The sequence below is a fragment of the Protopterus annectens genome, chromosome 11.part0 (genome assembly GCF_019279795.1).
Source record: "Protopterus annectens isolate FY-2018-M chromosome 11.part0, PAN1.0, whole genome shotgun sequence".
NCBI lineage: Eukaryota > Metazoa > Chordata > Ceratodontiformes > Protopteridae > Protopterus > Protopterus annectens.
The window spans coordinates 449,257,504-449,274,524 of NC_056745.1; the positions used below are offsets into that span (position 1 = coordinate 449,257,504).

Genomic DNA, 17,021 nt, shown 5'->3' on the forward strand with positions numbered 1-17,021 from the left:
ATCACTCAGGCCATTAATCAGGCAGGATGAACACTGAATTCCTAATATCCTTAGAGAAATACTTAAGATAATTCCTAAAGGAATGTCACACAAACAAGCATCACCTATCTGTAAAGGAAGCATAAACATTCTCCGCTGCCAGCTAGGCTCCAGCTGCCAAAAACATTTGAAAACATGCAAATACAGTAACTTCAGGGGTTAAAAGAAAGACTAAAATTAACCATTTAGAAGTATATTAAAAGGCAGAATAACTCTGAAATTGCTGTACTTTAGTATGTACCTTTGCAGTTCTATAAGCATAAAATGGGCAATCCAGCTGCAAAAACTTACCATAATACAAAATCCTCCACAGATTCTCCTGAAATAGGCCCTTCTACTATAATAATTACAGCATGAGAAATAAATCCAGAGACAGTTATCAGCAGAACTTGCTCATCATTACTCTGTCATGCCCTGTGGCATAAAACATTGGCACTCCAAAAAAAAAAAAAAAAAAAGACTGGTAAGCTTCGTTTTCCCTCCTAATGTACAATATTACCTGATACAAAACGATTCAGCAAGTTGAATGAAGGCGGTGCGGGGTAAACTCACTTTCTTGTTTCAGAAAGTGCCTTTCTTGAGGCAGAACTTAATTTTACATACAGAAAAAAAAAGAAAGAGGAAGGAAGTTAGGAGGAACAAGTAACAAGACTTATTGCCAGAGATGTTATCAAAGATGTACCGTTACAGAATATTATTACACAACTGTATTGCCTTCCCTTCCCCACTATTGCAATACTACATTAGGAAATGTATCAATAAATTTTAATAAGAAAAACATTTTGTTAAAGATTAAATTTGTCCCAACACCACTTCACATAATTAATTTTTCTATCTACACAGATGACTGGTAACTGTGAACTGTAGTCCAGTTAGTTACAACTTTATAAGCACCTGTTGCAGTTACAATCATAAAAAGAAGTCACATGACTGCCCAAATTTTGCTACATTTTTATAAATGTAAATAAAGCCAAAATCAGATTAAACTTTCACTTTTGAAGGAAAACACTACCTTTCTAACTGGTTTTAACGATACTGAACTTTTAAAACTAGCCATAAACACAGTGTTGGTAGCCTTTGTTTCACAGAAACCAAACTTGTTGTCATAATTCATCAACCCCACCCCAATTTTTGTGGAATGGCCATCTTGTTTAAAAGCAATCCAGTCTCATTCTGGCATGCTGACTTGATACATGCACTACTTAAAGCAGCTCAATCTCATTATATAGAAATTAAATTTCTGTACTCGTATGTGCCAATGAAAAACACAGCATCCAGAATGTTATGCGTTAATGTTGGCATTTGTTTCTGGAGTATTAGGCATTGTGTACAGCTGTATGGAGATAGAGAGAGAAAAAACAGCAACTAAGAGGATGAATAGTTAGTTGTTCAAGGAGGAGAAATCAAGGAACAGCAAGAAAGTACAGTTGTGCACACTTACCATAAATGTAGATGTTGAGTGTATTCACTGTTGCAGTCATCACATTTGGGTTACCTGCCTGCAGGAAGCCCTCAGCAGGCCTGAATACCAGAGTCTTCGGATTTCGGGGTATAAAACATGCAGCCGACGCCATTACATCAGTTTTTCTTGCCCCAGATGTCAGGTGCCCCCACAATAGCAAGCAATTATATGGTATCAGCAAAAAGCAAATACACGATATAATATATGCCAAACAAGGAGGAAAGGTAAAAGTCAAGAGAAGTCAGGGGGCTGGAGGGAGGGTAACCAGGACTGCAACAGTGAATACACTTGAACATCTACATTTATGGTAAGTGCACACAACTGTACTATGTTCTTAGTGTTTCACTGTTGGTCATCACATTTGGGTCAACTCCCAAAGCTAAGGATGGGTGGAGGTAGTTAAAGAGTATTAGAGCTAGCAATAAGGCCTTGTAAAACTGCTGTGGCAAATCCAGCTCTGGATTTAGAAAAGAGAGGCAGGTGGTAATGCTTGGTGAAAGTATGTACAGAGCTCCAGGTTGCAGTTTCCAGGAGGTCTCTGGTAGGGACTCCTCGGAGAAATGCAGTAGAGGTAGATGCAGCCCTGGTGGAATGTGTTCTTATCCCCTGTGGGGTAGGTTTTCCATAGTGTTTGTAGCAGAAATGGATGTAATGTGCTATCCATTTGGAAATGGTTTGCTTTGAAATGGCCTTCCCCTCTGCCCTGCAGCAAAGCTAACTAGCAGGTGGTCAGATTTTGAGAGGCTTAATCCTGTCCAAACAGAATCTTAGCTGTCTGTATATGTCCAGAGAATGCAGTATCCTTTCCCCTTTATTCTGAGGATTAGGGCAAAAAGTAGGCAAATGAATGGATTAGAGGCAGACTAGACACCACCTTGGGCATAATGGATGGATTAGTCCCGAAGGAAACCCTGTCCGCATGGAAGATAATGAAGGGTTCCACTGCCATGAGGGCCTGCAGTTCAGACACTCTTCTTGCTGAAGTGATGGCTAGACGTAAATCTGTTTTACAAGAAAGGAATTTCAACTCTACTGTAGTAGCTGGTTCAAAGGGAGGAAGGGTGAGTTTTTCCAAATATAATGTCCCAGGCTGGAGTGGGAGCCCTTCTGGGGGGGGGGGGGGGTGTCTTAAATTTTTGGCCCCTCTAAGGAATTGTTTTAGCAGGGGATGAGAGAAGAGGGGTGGGTCAGTATTATAATGTGCCGATATGGCAGAGGCATTAATCTTAATTGAAGAGAAAGATAGGCCCTTGTGGAACATTTCTGTTAAATAATCTAGAATATGAGGTAAGCTGGGCACCGTTGTGCCCATCTCCTGAGCCTGGCTCCAGGAACAGTATATATCTTTTCCACTTTTCTGACTAGGATTTTCTAGTACTAGGCCTCCTTGCCTCAAGAATGACATACAGCACCTGCTTACTCTGGGTTACTGGAGGGGAGGTCAGGGAATTAGCCAGGCTGCAAGGATCAGGGTTTGAAGCGGAGGGTGCAGAATCTGGCCCGCCTGCTGGAAGGGGTCTGAGGCAGGTGCTAAGGTTGTAGCAATGTCAGACTGCGCAAAAGGGGGTACCAGTGCTGGCGTGGTTAGTCTGATGCAATCAGTACTGTCCTTGGCTTGTCCTGTTTGACCCTTAGTAAAACCTTCGAGAGGAGAGGCAGAGAGGGAAAGGCATAAACTAAGAGGCTTTCCCAGGTAAAGGACAGTGCATCCACTTTCCAAGCTTGGCTGAGGGGAGTTCTGGTGCAGAATTTGTTCAACTGGTAGTCCTGAGGGGAGGCAAACTGGTCTACCTCTGGTGTCCCCCATTTGTTCCTCAAGAACTTGAATATCATGGGTTCCAGTTTCCATTCGTGTGGGTCCATGAGATTTCTGCTCAAGTCTGCCAGTGAATTTAGTTTGCCTGACAGGAATTGAGCTCGTAGGTTCACTTGGCAGCTCAAGGTTGTGTTCCACAGAGCCATGGCTAGTTTGCAGAGTGGGTAGGAATGGGTTCCCCCCTGCTTGTTTATGTACCACATAACTGTGGTGTTGTCTGTCTTTACCAATAGTTGACCTGGAAGAATAAAGTCTCTGAAGGCTGTCAGAGTATTCTTTACAGCTAACATTTCTTTTTGGCTGATATGCAGGTGCCATCTGTTTTGGCTTCCATTTGTCCTGAATGTACTGCCCTGCCATGTGAGCCCTCCATGCATAGTCTGTTGTTAGGGTTTGGGCGGCAGGGGGTAGAGTGAAAGGGAGTCTTTTGTTGTGGTAGCAGGCCTCTGCCCACCAAAGGAACTCTGCCCTTAGACAAGGGATAATAGGAATCAGTTTCCAGGTCCTGAGAATGTTGACACCATAGACTTTTTAGATACCACTGAAGTTTCCTCATATGCAGTCTTGTATATGGAATTAACAGAATGCAAGAGGCCATGAACCCCAGGGCTTGGAGGAGTTTCCTTGCAGATAGCTGGGTTTTTGTGGCCAGTAGTTTGAAGTAGGTTGTCAAATGAACTTGTTTTTCTGGAGTGAGGAATGCCATCTGGGAAGTTGTGTTCAAGCTTGCTCCCAGGAATACAATCTGTTGGCAGGGTAATAGGTGTGATTTCTTCTCGTTGATGGCGTACCCCAGTGAAGTTAGAAGTGTCTTTACAAATACCAGGTGCTGTAATAGCAAGTCCTCTCTGCCTGAATCAGGCAATTGTCCAAATATGGGTACATCTGAATATTTCTCTGCCTGAAAAATGCAATGGTAGGAGCTAGGTACTTTGTAAATACCACGGTCACAGTAGATAAGCCAAAGGGCAGTGCAGAGAACTGAGTGTGTGGAGCCTGCCCTGAAACATAGGAATTTTCTGCAGGATTCCCTTATTGGGACATGCAGGTAGGCTTCTTTTAAGTCTAGAGTTGCCAGCCAGGCATCCTTGGCTAGCATAGGAAGAAGCTGCTGAAGAGTTAGGATTTTGAATTTTGGAACCACCAGAAAGGTGTTGAGAATAGAAAGGTCCACGATAGAACGCCAGGCGTTTTCTTTTCTGGGAACCAGGAACAGTCTTGAATAAAAACCTTGTCCACTTTGTTCTGCTGGAACAGGTTGAATAGCCCTGATACTAAGGAGAGAGAGAGAGAGCACTTGTTTTTGGGCCTCTGCCCACTGGTTTGGGGGAAGGTCTGGCCATCCACTTGGAGTTGGGAGTGAGTGGAAGTGGAATCTGTATCCTAGGGAAACTATGTTTAAAACCCATTTGTCTTGGGTAATGAGTTCCCAGTTTTTTGAATGCAGGGTGAGCTTTCCTCTTAAGGGAGCAAGTAGTTCAGCAAGGCTTGGTAGAGTTAAGGATAAGTCATTGTGCCATTTTTCCATAGGGGGGTGGCTTAATACTCCCTGCTTTGGAAGTGGGGACCCCCCACTGCTTAGATCTGTGCATAGCCAGAGACAGAAGTCTTGGTGGTCTGCTGCTGCTCCTGGGTTTGGACTGAGGCGGCCTGGAAGGGACTGGAAAGGACCAGTTCTTTGAAGGCCAATGCCTAATGAATCTAGGTGACTGTACTTGTAAGAAATCTAACAGTTTGCACAGATTTAGCTTTTTCCTCCATCCTTTTGAGGACTACTTCTGCTTTGTTGCCAAAACGGTGTGTTTGGTGTAAGGGTGCAGCCAGTAATTTAGCTTTAACATGATTTGGCAAGTTTTGTTCCTTAAGCCAAGCATGCCTTCTAAGTACAGACCCAGTGACAGCAGCCCTGCAAGATACTTATAAAGCATCAAAACTACACTGCAAAGTAGGTTTACCTACTTTGTCAGCAGAATGCATTAACTCTTGTAAATCTTTGTGTTCAGCACACGAAGGAATCATCATCATTTTCTGTTTAATTTATCCCATTATATGCTGCTGGATACTTTAATAACATATGAAACTGGCAATTTAAAGCCCTAATGGCCAAAGTGGCAGAAGTATATACCTTCTTACCCCATCTGTCTAAAGCTCTAGAATCCCTATCAAAAGGGGTAGGATTTTTGGCAGTAATAGCCTTAATGCCTTTTGGTCCTTGGGAAATGATCTCGATCCGAAGTAGGATTCTTGGAAAGGAATATGAGAGACTCGGGTATTCTGTAGTACCAGTCAGGTTTCCTGGAAGCTGGAGGCAAAGTGTCTGGGGTAAGGCTGGATTCCAAGAAATCATCATCTACAATCTCCAGAAAGTACAGTTCTGTACACTTACCATAAATGTAGATATTAGAGTGTATTCACTGTTCAGTCATTAAATTTGTGTTATCTGCTTTGCAGTATCCCTCAGTCAGCCTGATTAACAAAGTCTTGGATCCTGCGTCGGATGCTGTCCCTTCTTCCATGACGTCAGGTCGTCAGGGGTAATAAAAATATGCAGCCGACACCATTACATCAGTTTTTCTTGCCCCAGATGTCAGGCGCCCCCCTAATGGAAAGCAATTAAATCTATAAATACAAGGCTATACCTCCAACAAAAAAGCAAATACACCAAAAAGCTTTTTGAGCATAGTAAGTGAGAGTAGAGGTATAGGCAAAAGAAGAAAGGGGGCTGGAGGGAGGGTAACCAGGACTGCAACAGTGAATACACTCAAACATCTACATCTATCTACATTTATGGTGTGTACACAACTGTACTATGTTCTTTGTGTTTCACTGTTGCAGTCATTACATTTGGGTAGATTCCCCAAAGCTAAGGTTGGGAGAAGGAATTTAACTAGAATTAGGACCAGCAAGACTGCAGTGGCAAAACCAGCTCTGGATTTAGAGAAAAGTGGCAAATGATGTTTGGTGAAAGTATGCATAGAACTCCAGGTAGCAACTTCTAGGATGTCCCTAGTAGGGATGCCCCTGAGAAAGGCTGTAGAGGTAGATGCAGCTCTGGTAGAGTGGGGTCTGACGCCCTGTGGAATAAGTTTTCCATGGTGCTTATAGCAAAAAAGGATGCAGTGACATACCAATTTTGAAACCGTTTTGAAATGGTTTTCCCCTTGGTCCCTGCAGCAAATGCCACCAGCAGTTGTTCAGATTTCCTTTGAGGTTTAGTCCTGTCCAAATAGAATCTAAGCTGTCTGTGCACATCTAAAGAGCGCAGTATCTGTTCTCCTTTGTTCTGTGGGTTAGGAAAAAAGGTAGGCAAATTAATGGACTGATTAAGAACCACACTGGATACCACCTTGGGCATGAAGGAGGGATTTGTCCTGAGGGACACCCTGTCTGCATGAAAGACGATGAAAGGTTCCACTGCCACATAAGGGCCTGTAATTCAGATATCCTTCTTGCAAAAGTGATAAAGCTGTTTTTCAGGAAAGAAATTTTAAACCTGCAGTAGCAGCTGGCTCGAAAGGAGGAAGAGTGAGTTTCTCCAAGACAAAGTTAAGATCCCAGGCTGGAGTTGGAGCTCTCTTGGGTGGCTAAGTTTTTGGCTCCTCTGAGGAGCTACTTGAGCAGTGGGTGTGAGAAGAAGGGAGGCTCCGTGCTATAATGAGCTGAAATGGCTGAGGCATTAATTTTGATGGAGGAAAAAGACAAGCCCTTATGAAGCATCTCAGTCAAGTATTGTAGAATCGGAAGTAAATTGGGTACTGCTGCGTTCATTCCTTGAGACTGGTTCCAGGCACAAAATCTTTTAGATTTTCTGGTACTGGGCCTCCTTGCCTCTAAAATGATATCCATCACTGATTTACTGAGGGATGGTAAAGGAGAGATTAGGTAATTAGCCAGGCTGCTAGGGTCAGGGTTTGCAGCTGAGGATGCAGAATCTGGTTCTCCTGCTGCGACAACAGGTAAGGAGTCTGAGGCAGGTGCCATGGAGCCAAGCATGACACATTGCGCAAGAGTGGGTACCAGTGTTGGCGAGGTCAGTCTGGTGCAATTAAAATCATCCTTGGCTTGTCCTGTTGATCTTTACTAGTACTTTGGAGAGCAGAGGCAGAGAGGGAAAGGCATAAACTGATGGGTTTTTCCAGCTGAAGAGTAGAGCATCCACTTTCCAAGCTAGCTTGTGGGGAATCCTTGTGCAAAATTTGTCCAATTGATGGTTCTGGGGAGAGGCAAACCGGTCTATATCTGGGCTCCCCCATTTGCTTGTCAACATGCACATCCTTGGTTTCAGTTTCCACTCATGTGGGTCCATGAGACTTCTACTTAGTCCATCTGCCAGTGTATTTAGTTTTCCTGGCAGGAATTGAGCTTGAAGATTCACTTGGTAGCTCAAAGGCTGTGTCCCACAATGCCATGGCTAGTCTGCAGAGGGGGTAAGAATAAAGTACCCCCCCTGCTTGTTTATGTACCACATCACAGAGTGTTGTCCATCTTTACCATTAATTGTCCTGGAAGAATGTGGTCCTTGAAGGCTGTCAGAGCATTGTGTACAGCTAACATTTCCTTTTGATTTATATGCAGGTGCATTTAACCTGGGCTCCATTTGCCCTGAATGCACTTCCATGCCAGGTGAGCCCCCCCCCCCCCATGCATAGTTTGATGCGTCTGGTAAAATCTGGGCGGCAGGGGGTAGTGTGAATGGTAGGGCCCCTGTTTTGATGGCAGGCCTCTGCCCACCAAAAGAACTCTAGGCGTAGGCAAGGTATGATTGGAATCCTTGCTTCTAGATCCTGTGAATGTCGACACCATAGGCTTTTGAGATACCATTGTAGTTTCCTCATATGCAGCTTTGCATATGGAATTAGAAGAATGCAGGAGGCCATGAACCCCAGGGCTTGCAGAATTTGCCTTGCAGATAGCTGGGTTTTTGTAGCCACTTGTTTGAAGTAGGTTGCCAAATGAATCAGTTTCTTTGGCGTGAGGAAAGCCATCTGGGAAGCTGTATTCAAGCTTGCTTCCAGGAATGTAATTTGTTGACAGGGCACCAGGTGTGATTTATTTTCATTTATGGTGTACCCCAGACAAGTCAGTATCCTTTGAACAAAGGCCAGATGATTCAAAAGTATGTCCTGGCTTTCTGCCTGAATTAGACAATCGTCCAGGTATGGGTATATTTGAATATTTCTTGCCTGCAAAATGCAATGACTGGAGCCAGGCACTTTGTGAATACCCTGGGAGCAGTAGATAAGCCAAAGGGCAGTGCAGAGAACTAATAGTGCATGTAGCCTGCTTTGAAGCATAGGTATCTTTTGCAAGACTCCCTGATAGGGATGTGCAGGTATGCTTCTTTTAAGTCTAGTGTTGCTAACCATGCATCTTTGCCTAGCATAGGAAGCAGCTTTTGAAGCGTCAGCATTTTGAATTTTGGAATCACCAAGAAGGTGTTTAGAGTAGAAAGGTCCAGGATAGGATGCCATGTATTGCCTTTTCTGGGTACCAGGAAAAGTCTCGAATAGAAACCTTGTCACTTTTCCTCTTCTAGTACCAAGTAAAGAGCCTCCATGTTTAAGAGAGCAAGTACTTGATTTTGGGCATCTGCCCACTGATTTGGAAGTAGATCTGGCCACCCGCTTGGAGTTGGTAACGTGTGGAAGTGAAATCTGTATCCTTGGGACACTATATTCAAAACCCATTTGTCCTGGGTAACGAGTTCCCAGTTTTTGGCCGGCAGAAATAATCTTCCCACCTAAAGAAGCATTCATTTGGGTAGTGCTTGGAAATTTTAAAAGCAAGTCATTGAGACAATTTTCCAGAGGGGGGGAGTCTTCCTACTCCCAGATTTGGGTGTGGAAAAGTACAGTTGTGTACACTTACCATAAATGTAGATGTTAGAGTGTATTCACTGTTGCAGTCATTACATTTGGGTAAACCTGCTGGCAGGTTGCCCTCAGTCAGCCTGAATTCCAAAGTCTTGGGTCCTGGGTCGGCTGCTGTCGCTCCTTCCCTGACGTCAGGGGTATAAAAGCAGCAGCCGATGCCATTTTCTTCAGTTTTTCTTGCCCCAGATGTCAGGTGCCCCCAAAAAAGGTAGCTAAACTTTATATAAATACACCAATATAAATTTCACTTTCATCTATAAGCAAATACACCACATAGATATTATGAATCAGAGAAGGAAAGATAAGATCCAAAAGAAAAAAGGGGGAAGGCGGGTGGGTAACTTGGACTGCAACAATGAATACACTTGAACATCTACATTTATGCTAAGTGTACACAACTGTACTATGTTCTTTGTGTTTCACTGTTGCAGTCATTACATTAGGGTAGAGTCCCAAAGCTATGGTTGGGAGGCTGAAACTTAGACAGCTGTAGGAGTGGCTATGAGGCCCTGCAGAACTGCAGTGGCAAAGCCTGCCCTGGATTTAGAGTAGAGTGGCAGATGATAATGCTTTGTAAAGGTGTGCACTGAACTCCCAAGTAGCCGCCTCTAAAATGTCTCTAGTTGGTACTCCCCTGAGAAAGGCTGAAGAGGTGGCTGCAGCTCTGGTGGAATGAGACCTAATTCCCTTAGGCACTGGCTTGCCATGGTGTAAGTAGCAGAAACGAATGCAGTGTCCTAACCACTTAGAAATAGTCTGCTTTGAGATAGGCCTTCCTTGTGATCCTGCAGCATATGCCACTAGTAATTGCTCTGTCTTCCTGAAAGCCTTGGTTCTGTTCAAGTAGAATCTAAGCTGTCTATGTCCAAAGAATACAGAATTCTCGCCCCCTTGTTCTGTGGATTTGGGTATAAAGTAGGCAGATGGATGGCTTGGTTAAGCGCCACACTGGACACTACTTTAGGCATAAATGTTGGGTTTGCCCTCAGGGAGACCCTGTCTGGATGAAAAATTATGAAAGGTTCCACAGCCATGAGCACCTGCAGCTCTGAAACTCGTCTTGCAGAAGTAACTGCTAAGAGCAGTGCTGTTTTCCAAGATAAAAACTTCATGTCAGTAGCCGCCGACTCAAAAGGAGGTAGGGTGAGCTTTTCCAAGACATAGTTGAGGTCCCATGCAGGTATTGGTAGTCTCCTTGAGGGCCTTACATTTCTGGCTGCTCTGAGGTACTGCCTTAATAAAGGATGAGAAAAAAGTAGTGGCTCTGTATTGTAATGAGCCAAAATGGCAGAGGCATGAATTTTAATTGATGAAAAGGATAGGTCTTTGTCCAGCATCTCAGTTAAGTATTGCAAAATCTGAGGAATATTTGGTACCGCTGTATCAGTTTCTTGTGCCTGGTTCCAGGCACAGAATCTCTTCCATTTTCCAGCATAAGACTTTCTAGTACTAGGCCTTCTGGCTTCCAGAATGACATCCATCACAGCTTTACAGAGAGGTGTTTTTTGTAGGACTACATTATCCGCCATGCTGCCAAGTTTAATGTCCTGAGTTGGCTGTGCATGATCGGATTGCTTTGCTGAACAGTAGCACAGGTATTTGAGGTAAGGTTCAAGCTGGGTACAGAGATAAGTTGCTTAGCATTGGATACCAGTACTGGCGTGGCCAGTCTGGGGCAATCAGTATCATCTTTGGCTTCTCCTGTCTGACCTTTAGGAGTGCCTTGGGGAAGAGAGACAGTGGAGGAAAGGCATATACTGATAGGGCGTCCACTTTCCATGCTTGTCTGTGATAAGTCCTTGTGCAGAATCTTTTTAGTTGGTAGTTGAGAGGGGAGGCAAATAGATCTATGTCCGGGCATCCCCATGTCCTTGTTATCATGCTGAAGACTTGTGGATCCAGCTTCCACTCGTGGGGATACATGAGGTTCCTGCTTAGTTCGTCTGTCAGAGTATTTTCCTTTCCTGGCAGGAATTGTGCCTGCAGATGTACTTGGTAAGTCAAAGCTGTGTCCCACAAGGTCATTGCTAGTCTGCAAAGTTTGTAGGAATGTGTGCCCCCTTGCTTGTTTATATACCACATGACCGTAGTGTTGTCTATCAGTAGTTGTCCCGGATGAAGAAGGTCCTTGAAGGCTGTCAGGGCATTTTGAACAGCAAACATTTCTTTTTGATTGATATGTAGATGCATTTGGTTTGAGGACCATGTGCCCTGAATGCATCTTCCTGCCATGTGGGCTCCCCCAGGCACAGACTGATGCATCCGTTGTTAGTGTCTGCCTGGCTGCAGGTAATGTGAATGGCTGTCCCTTGTTCTGGTGACAAGCCTTTGCCCACCATCGAAACTCCTGTTGCAGGCAGGGAATGAGAGTAATGACCGTTTCCAGGCTGTGGCAATGTTGAGTCAAAACACTTTTTAGGTACCACTGAAGTTTCCTCATATGCAGTCTTGCATATGGAATTAGTAGGATGCAGGATGCCATGAAGCCCAAAGCCTGCAGAATTTTTCTTGCAGATAACTGGGTCTTTGTTGCCAACATCTTGAAATAGGTAGTCAGTTGCCTTTGTCTGGCGTGAGATAAGCCATCTGGGCAGTTGTATTCAAGCTTGCACCCTTGTCTGGCATGAGATAAGCCATCTGGGCAGTTGTATTCAAGCTTGCACCCAGGAATGTAATTTCTTGTGAGGGTACTAGTTTTGATTTTTTTTTTGTTGACTGTGTACCCTAGGCATGTTAGAAGTCTTTTCACAAACGCCAGATGTTGAAGAAGAATGTCCTTGTTCTCTGCTTGAATGAGACAGTCGTCCAAGTAAGGATATATTTGTATTCCTCTTTGTCTGCAGAATGCAATTACTGGTGCCAGGCACTTTGTAAAGACCCTGGGCGCAGTAGATAAGCCAAAGGGCAGTGCAGAGAATTGGTAATGCATTGAACCTGCCTTGAATCTTAGGTATCTTCTGCATGGTTATCTGATTTGAACATGCAGGTATGCCTCTCTTAGGTCTAAAGTCACAAGCCAAGCATTCTTGCCCAGCATGGGCAGAAGCTGCTGCAAAGTCAACATTTTGAATTTTGGAATATCCAGGAAAGTGTTCAAAACAGATAGGTCCAGTATCGGCCTCCAGGCCTTGTCCTTTCTGGGTACCAAGAACAGTCTTGAGTAAAAACCTTGTCCCTGCTCTTGCTCTGGTACTTGTTGAATGGCCCCCCATGTCCATGAGGGATGAGACTGTGCCTCTGCCCATTGATTTTTTGGCAGATCTGGCCAGCCGTTTGCTTTGGCAGAGTATGGAATTGGAACTTGTAGCCTTGTGACATTATGTTTAGAACCCACTTGTCCTGGGTTAAGATGTGCCAATTTAGAGCAAAAAGTGCTAATTTTCACCCTAAGGGTGCTGCCAGAAGATAAGTGCTTGGTGTTGGCAGGGGGAAGTAATTGAGACTGTTTTCTGTATGTTTGTGATCTGTCTTCTCCAGCTTTGGAGGTAGAAGCACCCCATTGCTTGGGCCTGTAAGAACCTTGCACCTGGGATCTGCCCCTTTGATATCTATCTGACACCAGAAAGGACCAATTTTTTGTAGGCCAGTGTCTACTAAACCTAGGTGGCTGTAATTGTAAAAAAAAATCTTTGACAGTTTGCATAGATTTAGCTTTGTCTTCCATTTTCTTCAACACCTTGTCTGCCTTAACATCAAACAAAGTATCATGCTGTAAAGGTGCATCTAGTAATTTAACTTTACTTTAACATGATCAGACAGATTTTGTTCCTTTAACCAAGCATGCCTCCTAATTACAGAACCCGTAGCTGCGGCCCTGCAGGAGGCCTCCAAAGAATCAAAACCACATTGCAAAGTATGTTTTCCAACTTGTTCTGCTGCATACAATAAATCCTGCATTTCCTTGTTTTCTGCACATTCAGAATTTAACATTTTCTGTTTAAGCAATCCCATGACATGTTGCTGATACTTAAGCATATGAAATGGACAGTTTAAGGCCCTTACAGCCAAAGTTGCAGATGTGTAAACCTTCCCCCATCTATCCAGTGCCCTTGAATCTCTGTCAGAGGGGGTTGGGTTTTTTGCCATGGAAGCCTTAACTCCCTTTGGACCCTGTGAAATAGTTTCTGAGTCAGCAGAGGGGCTTTTAAAAAGAAATTTGTGTGAGTCAGGAACCCTGTAATATCAATCAGGCTTGACAGGGGCTGAGGGTAAGGAGTCAGGGGTCAGACTAGACTCCGAAAACACATCTACAATGTCTAACAGGTGAAATGGCTAGAGGCCTGTGCTGAGGTAGTAAAAGAAAATCCCTGAGCCTCTTTTTAGATTCTGAAAAATCTTGGCTCTCCCAGTGGAAATGCTCCCTTATGGTATGCAAGGTTTCCCCAAAGGAATAGTCCTCAGGAGGAGATGCTGAAGGTATAGATTCTTCAGCATCAGAATCCTCATGGGGGGGAAGAATATCCCTGATCAGAAGAAATAGAAACCTGATCTGAAAATTCATAGTCAGTGTCTTGCCTAGGCCTCTTATCAGGAGGGGGATGGGCACCCCTGATCAAGGTAATCAAGTCTTCGGCCATCTTGAGCATCTGTTTTTTGGGCATAGAGGCCTGTCCACGTGGCTCTCGAGTTTGTTTCCTTGCTTTAGAAGGTGCTTTAGTCTTTGTCTTTGAAGCTGAAGATGTTTTAATGTAAAGATGTTTAGGTCTGAATACACCCTCAAAAGCCGGTAACTGCTCAACGGCTCCGGACCCATCTGAGGGATTAGCATCCGAGGCTCCAATACCTTGAGTATCCAGTGGCATGGCCGACTCTACTTGGGAGTCTGTAGCGGCCTGCGACTCTAAAGTAGCGGGCGTCAGGGGCTGCGAAAGCACCCAAGAACTGGCGACTGGCTTAGGAGAAGCTTAGTCGGTTTTGGGCCTCGGTTGTTTTTCTCTATCCTTTTCTTTGCGTTTTTTGTAAACTCCGGTAGTCGGATGGCTATCCGACAACATTTCAGGATAATTAAACTGGCGTCCAAAAAAGTTTAAAGCAAAAATCATACTGATGCTTAATAGCGTGTTGGTTAAATCTAGCACAAAACCGACAACCAGTAACATTGTGATCAGGGCCTAGGCAAGGAATACAGTAAGAATGAAAATCCTTATGAGGTATTTGCTTACCACAAGAAATACAATTATTAACTTTTTCTGACATCGGTCTGGAGCAAGAAAAATGTTTCCCCAATGGGGTACTTAGCTTTATTGAAGACTTCGGATCTGAAACTCAAACACGAAAATTTCAGGAGTCTGCTGACTGGCACTTGCGAACTGCTTCTGCTTCAGGTACCGCGCGGCAAGAAAGACTGAAGAAAATGGCGTCGGCAGCTTCTTTTATACCCCTGACTACCTGATGTCAGGAAAGGGGCGACAGCAGTCGATGCAGGACCCAAGACTTTGGAATTCAGGCCGGCTGAGGGCAACCTGCCAGCAGGATTACCCAAATGTAATGACTGCAACAGTGAAACACGAAGAACATCCCCCACTGCTTAGTCTTGTGTGTCCCTTGGGACGGAAACCTGGGGTTTCTGTTGTGTCTGGGTTTGGCTTGAGAAGACCTGGAAGGGGCTGGAAAGGACTAATTCTTAGAGGGCCAGTGCCTACTAAATCTAAACGGCTGAACTTGTAAGAAAGCTTTGACAGTTTGCATAGATTTAGCTTCATCTTCCATCCTTCTAAGAACTTCCTCAGCCTTGTTGCCAAACAGGCGGTCCTGATTTAAGGGAGCATCCAACAATTTAGCTTTAACATGATCAGGCAGGGATTGCTCCTTAAGCCAAGCATGACTTCTGAGCACAGACCCAGTAACAGCTGCCCTGCAAGAGGCCTCTAATGAATCAAATCCACATTGCAAAGTATGTTTTCCAACCTGTTCAGCAGAATGCAATAAATCCTGTACTTCTTTATGTTCAGCACAGTCAGGAATTAACATCATTTTCTGTTAACATATGAAACTGGCAGTTTAAAGCCCTAATGGCCAAGGTTGCAGAAAATGTAAACCTTCTTACCCACCTATCCAGCACCCTGGAGTCTCTATCAGAGGGGGTAGGATTTTAGCAGTAGAAGCCTTAATGCCCTTGGGTCCCTGTGGAATAGTATCTGGACCCGCAATAGGATTTTTAAAAAGGAACTTGTGTGAATCAGGAACCCTATAATATCTGTCAGGTTTTCTGGGAGCAGGAGGCAGAGAATCAGGAGCCAAACTAGATTCTGAAAAGGTATTATCAACAATGTCCAGTACATGAGGTATAGCTAAAGGCCTATGCTGAGGCAGGAGTAAGAAATCGTTAAGCATCTTTGAATCAGAAAAATCCTGGCTTTCCCAGTGGAAATGTTCCCTTAGAGTATGTAGGGTCTCACCAAAAGAAAAATCCTCTGGAGGGGAAGCAGAGGGAATAGAGTCCTCTGCATCTGAATCCTCAGAAGTAGATGAGGGCAAATTCAGATCAGAAAAATCAGAATCCTGGTCAGAAGACTCAAACAACTTCAGTCCTAGGTCTCTTAGAAAGGGGAGGTTGCTTCTCCTGATTAGAGTTATAAGATCTTCAACCATTCTTATCATTTGTTTTTTAGACCTAGAGGCCTGAGCATGCGGTCTGGGCGTCAGTTTCTTAGGCATGGTTCGAGATTTTGGCCTAAAAGAAGATGGAGGCATTGGTTTAATATGCAAGGTCTGTAGGCCTGAATACACCCTCAGAAGCCGGTGCCCTGCACAGCGGCTCCGGACCCATCCAAGGTAGAGACATCTGCAGGTTCCACGGTTGAAGCATCTCGCAGCATACCGGACTCCGAATGAGTCTCAGTAGAGGCCTGTGAGTCAGAAGTAGCGGGTATCAGGGGCAGTGAAAGCACCTCACTGAGTACCTGCGAAATGGCGACTGGCTTAGAAGCGTCGTTGGCAGCTTTGGACCTCGGCGGCCTGTCTCTGTCTTTATCTTTACGTTTTTTCAGAATCCCGGGAGTCAGATGGCTAATCGACATTTCTGGATAATTAAAATCGAGAAGCAAAATATTTAGAGGCGAAGACATACTGACGACTGACAGTGCGCTGATTGAATAAAGCACAAAAACCTACAGCAAGGTACGTCATAGTCAGTGCCTAGGCAAGGAATGCAGTATGAATGAAAATCTTTGTGAGGTATTTGCTTTCCACAAGTAATGCAATTAAACTTTTACTGACATCGGTAAGGAGCAAGAAAAGTTTCCCCAACGGGGTACTTAGCTTTAGTTGAAGACTTCGGTTCTGAAACTCGAAAAAGAAAATTTCAGGAGTCGGCTGACCGGCACTTGCGAACTGCTTCCAGTTTGGGCACCGCACAGCAAGAAAGACTGATGTAATGGCATCGGCTGCATATTTTATACCCCTGACGACCTGACATCATGGTAGAAGGGACAGCATCTGACAAAGGACCCAAGACTTTGTTAAATCAGGCAGACTGAGGGCTATTGCAAAGTAGATAAGCTAAATGTAATGACTGCAACAGTGAAACACGAAGAACATCAAGAGGGATAGCTAGAGGCCTGTGTTAAGGCAGGTTTAAAAAATCCCCAAGTCTCTTTTTGGATTGAGAATAGTCCTGGCTTTCCCAGCGGAAATGCTCCCTAAAGGTATGCAAGGTTTCACCAAAAGAAAAATCTTCTGCAGGGGTAGCAGAGGGAATGGAATCTTCTGCATCAGAATCCTCATAAGTAGATAAAGGTAAATCCTGGTAGTCAGAAGGAACAGAGATATCAGATTCCTGATCAGAAGAATCAGAAAGAAAATCAGTTCTAGGTCTCTTAGAGGAAGGCTG

The 17,021-nt window shown here is 44.3% G+C and overlaps 1 protein-coding gene across 6 annotated transcripts in view; it reads right to left on the reverse strand.

Moving 5' to 3' along the window:
• LOC122815447 (protein FAM107B-like) overlaps positions 1 to 17,021 on the reverse strand; it is a 766,954-nt gene that overhangs the window by 376,024 nt on the left and 373,909 nt on the right. The window contains exon 1 of one of the 6 annotated variants that reach the window (XM_044087949.1): positions 539 to 630. The exons of 4 other annotated variants lie outside the window; for them this stretch is intronic. The gene's annotated coding sequence lies outside the window, so the exon portion shown is untranslated. Of the gene's footprint in view, positions 1 to 330; positions 429 to 538; positions 631 to 17,021 lie in introns of those variants that run through there. One more of the 6 variants, XM_044087951.1, reaches the window with a different exon arrangement.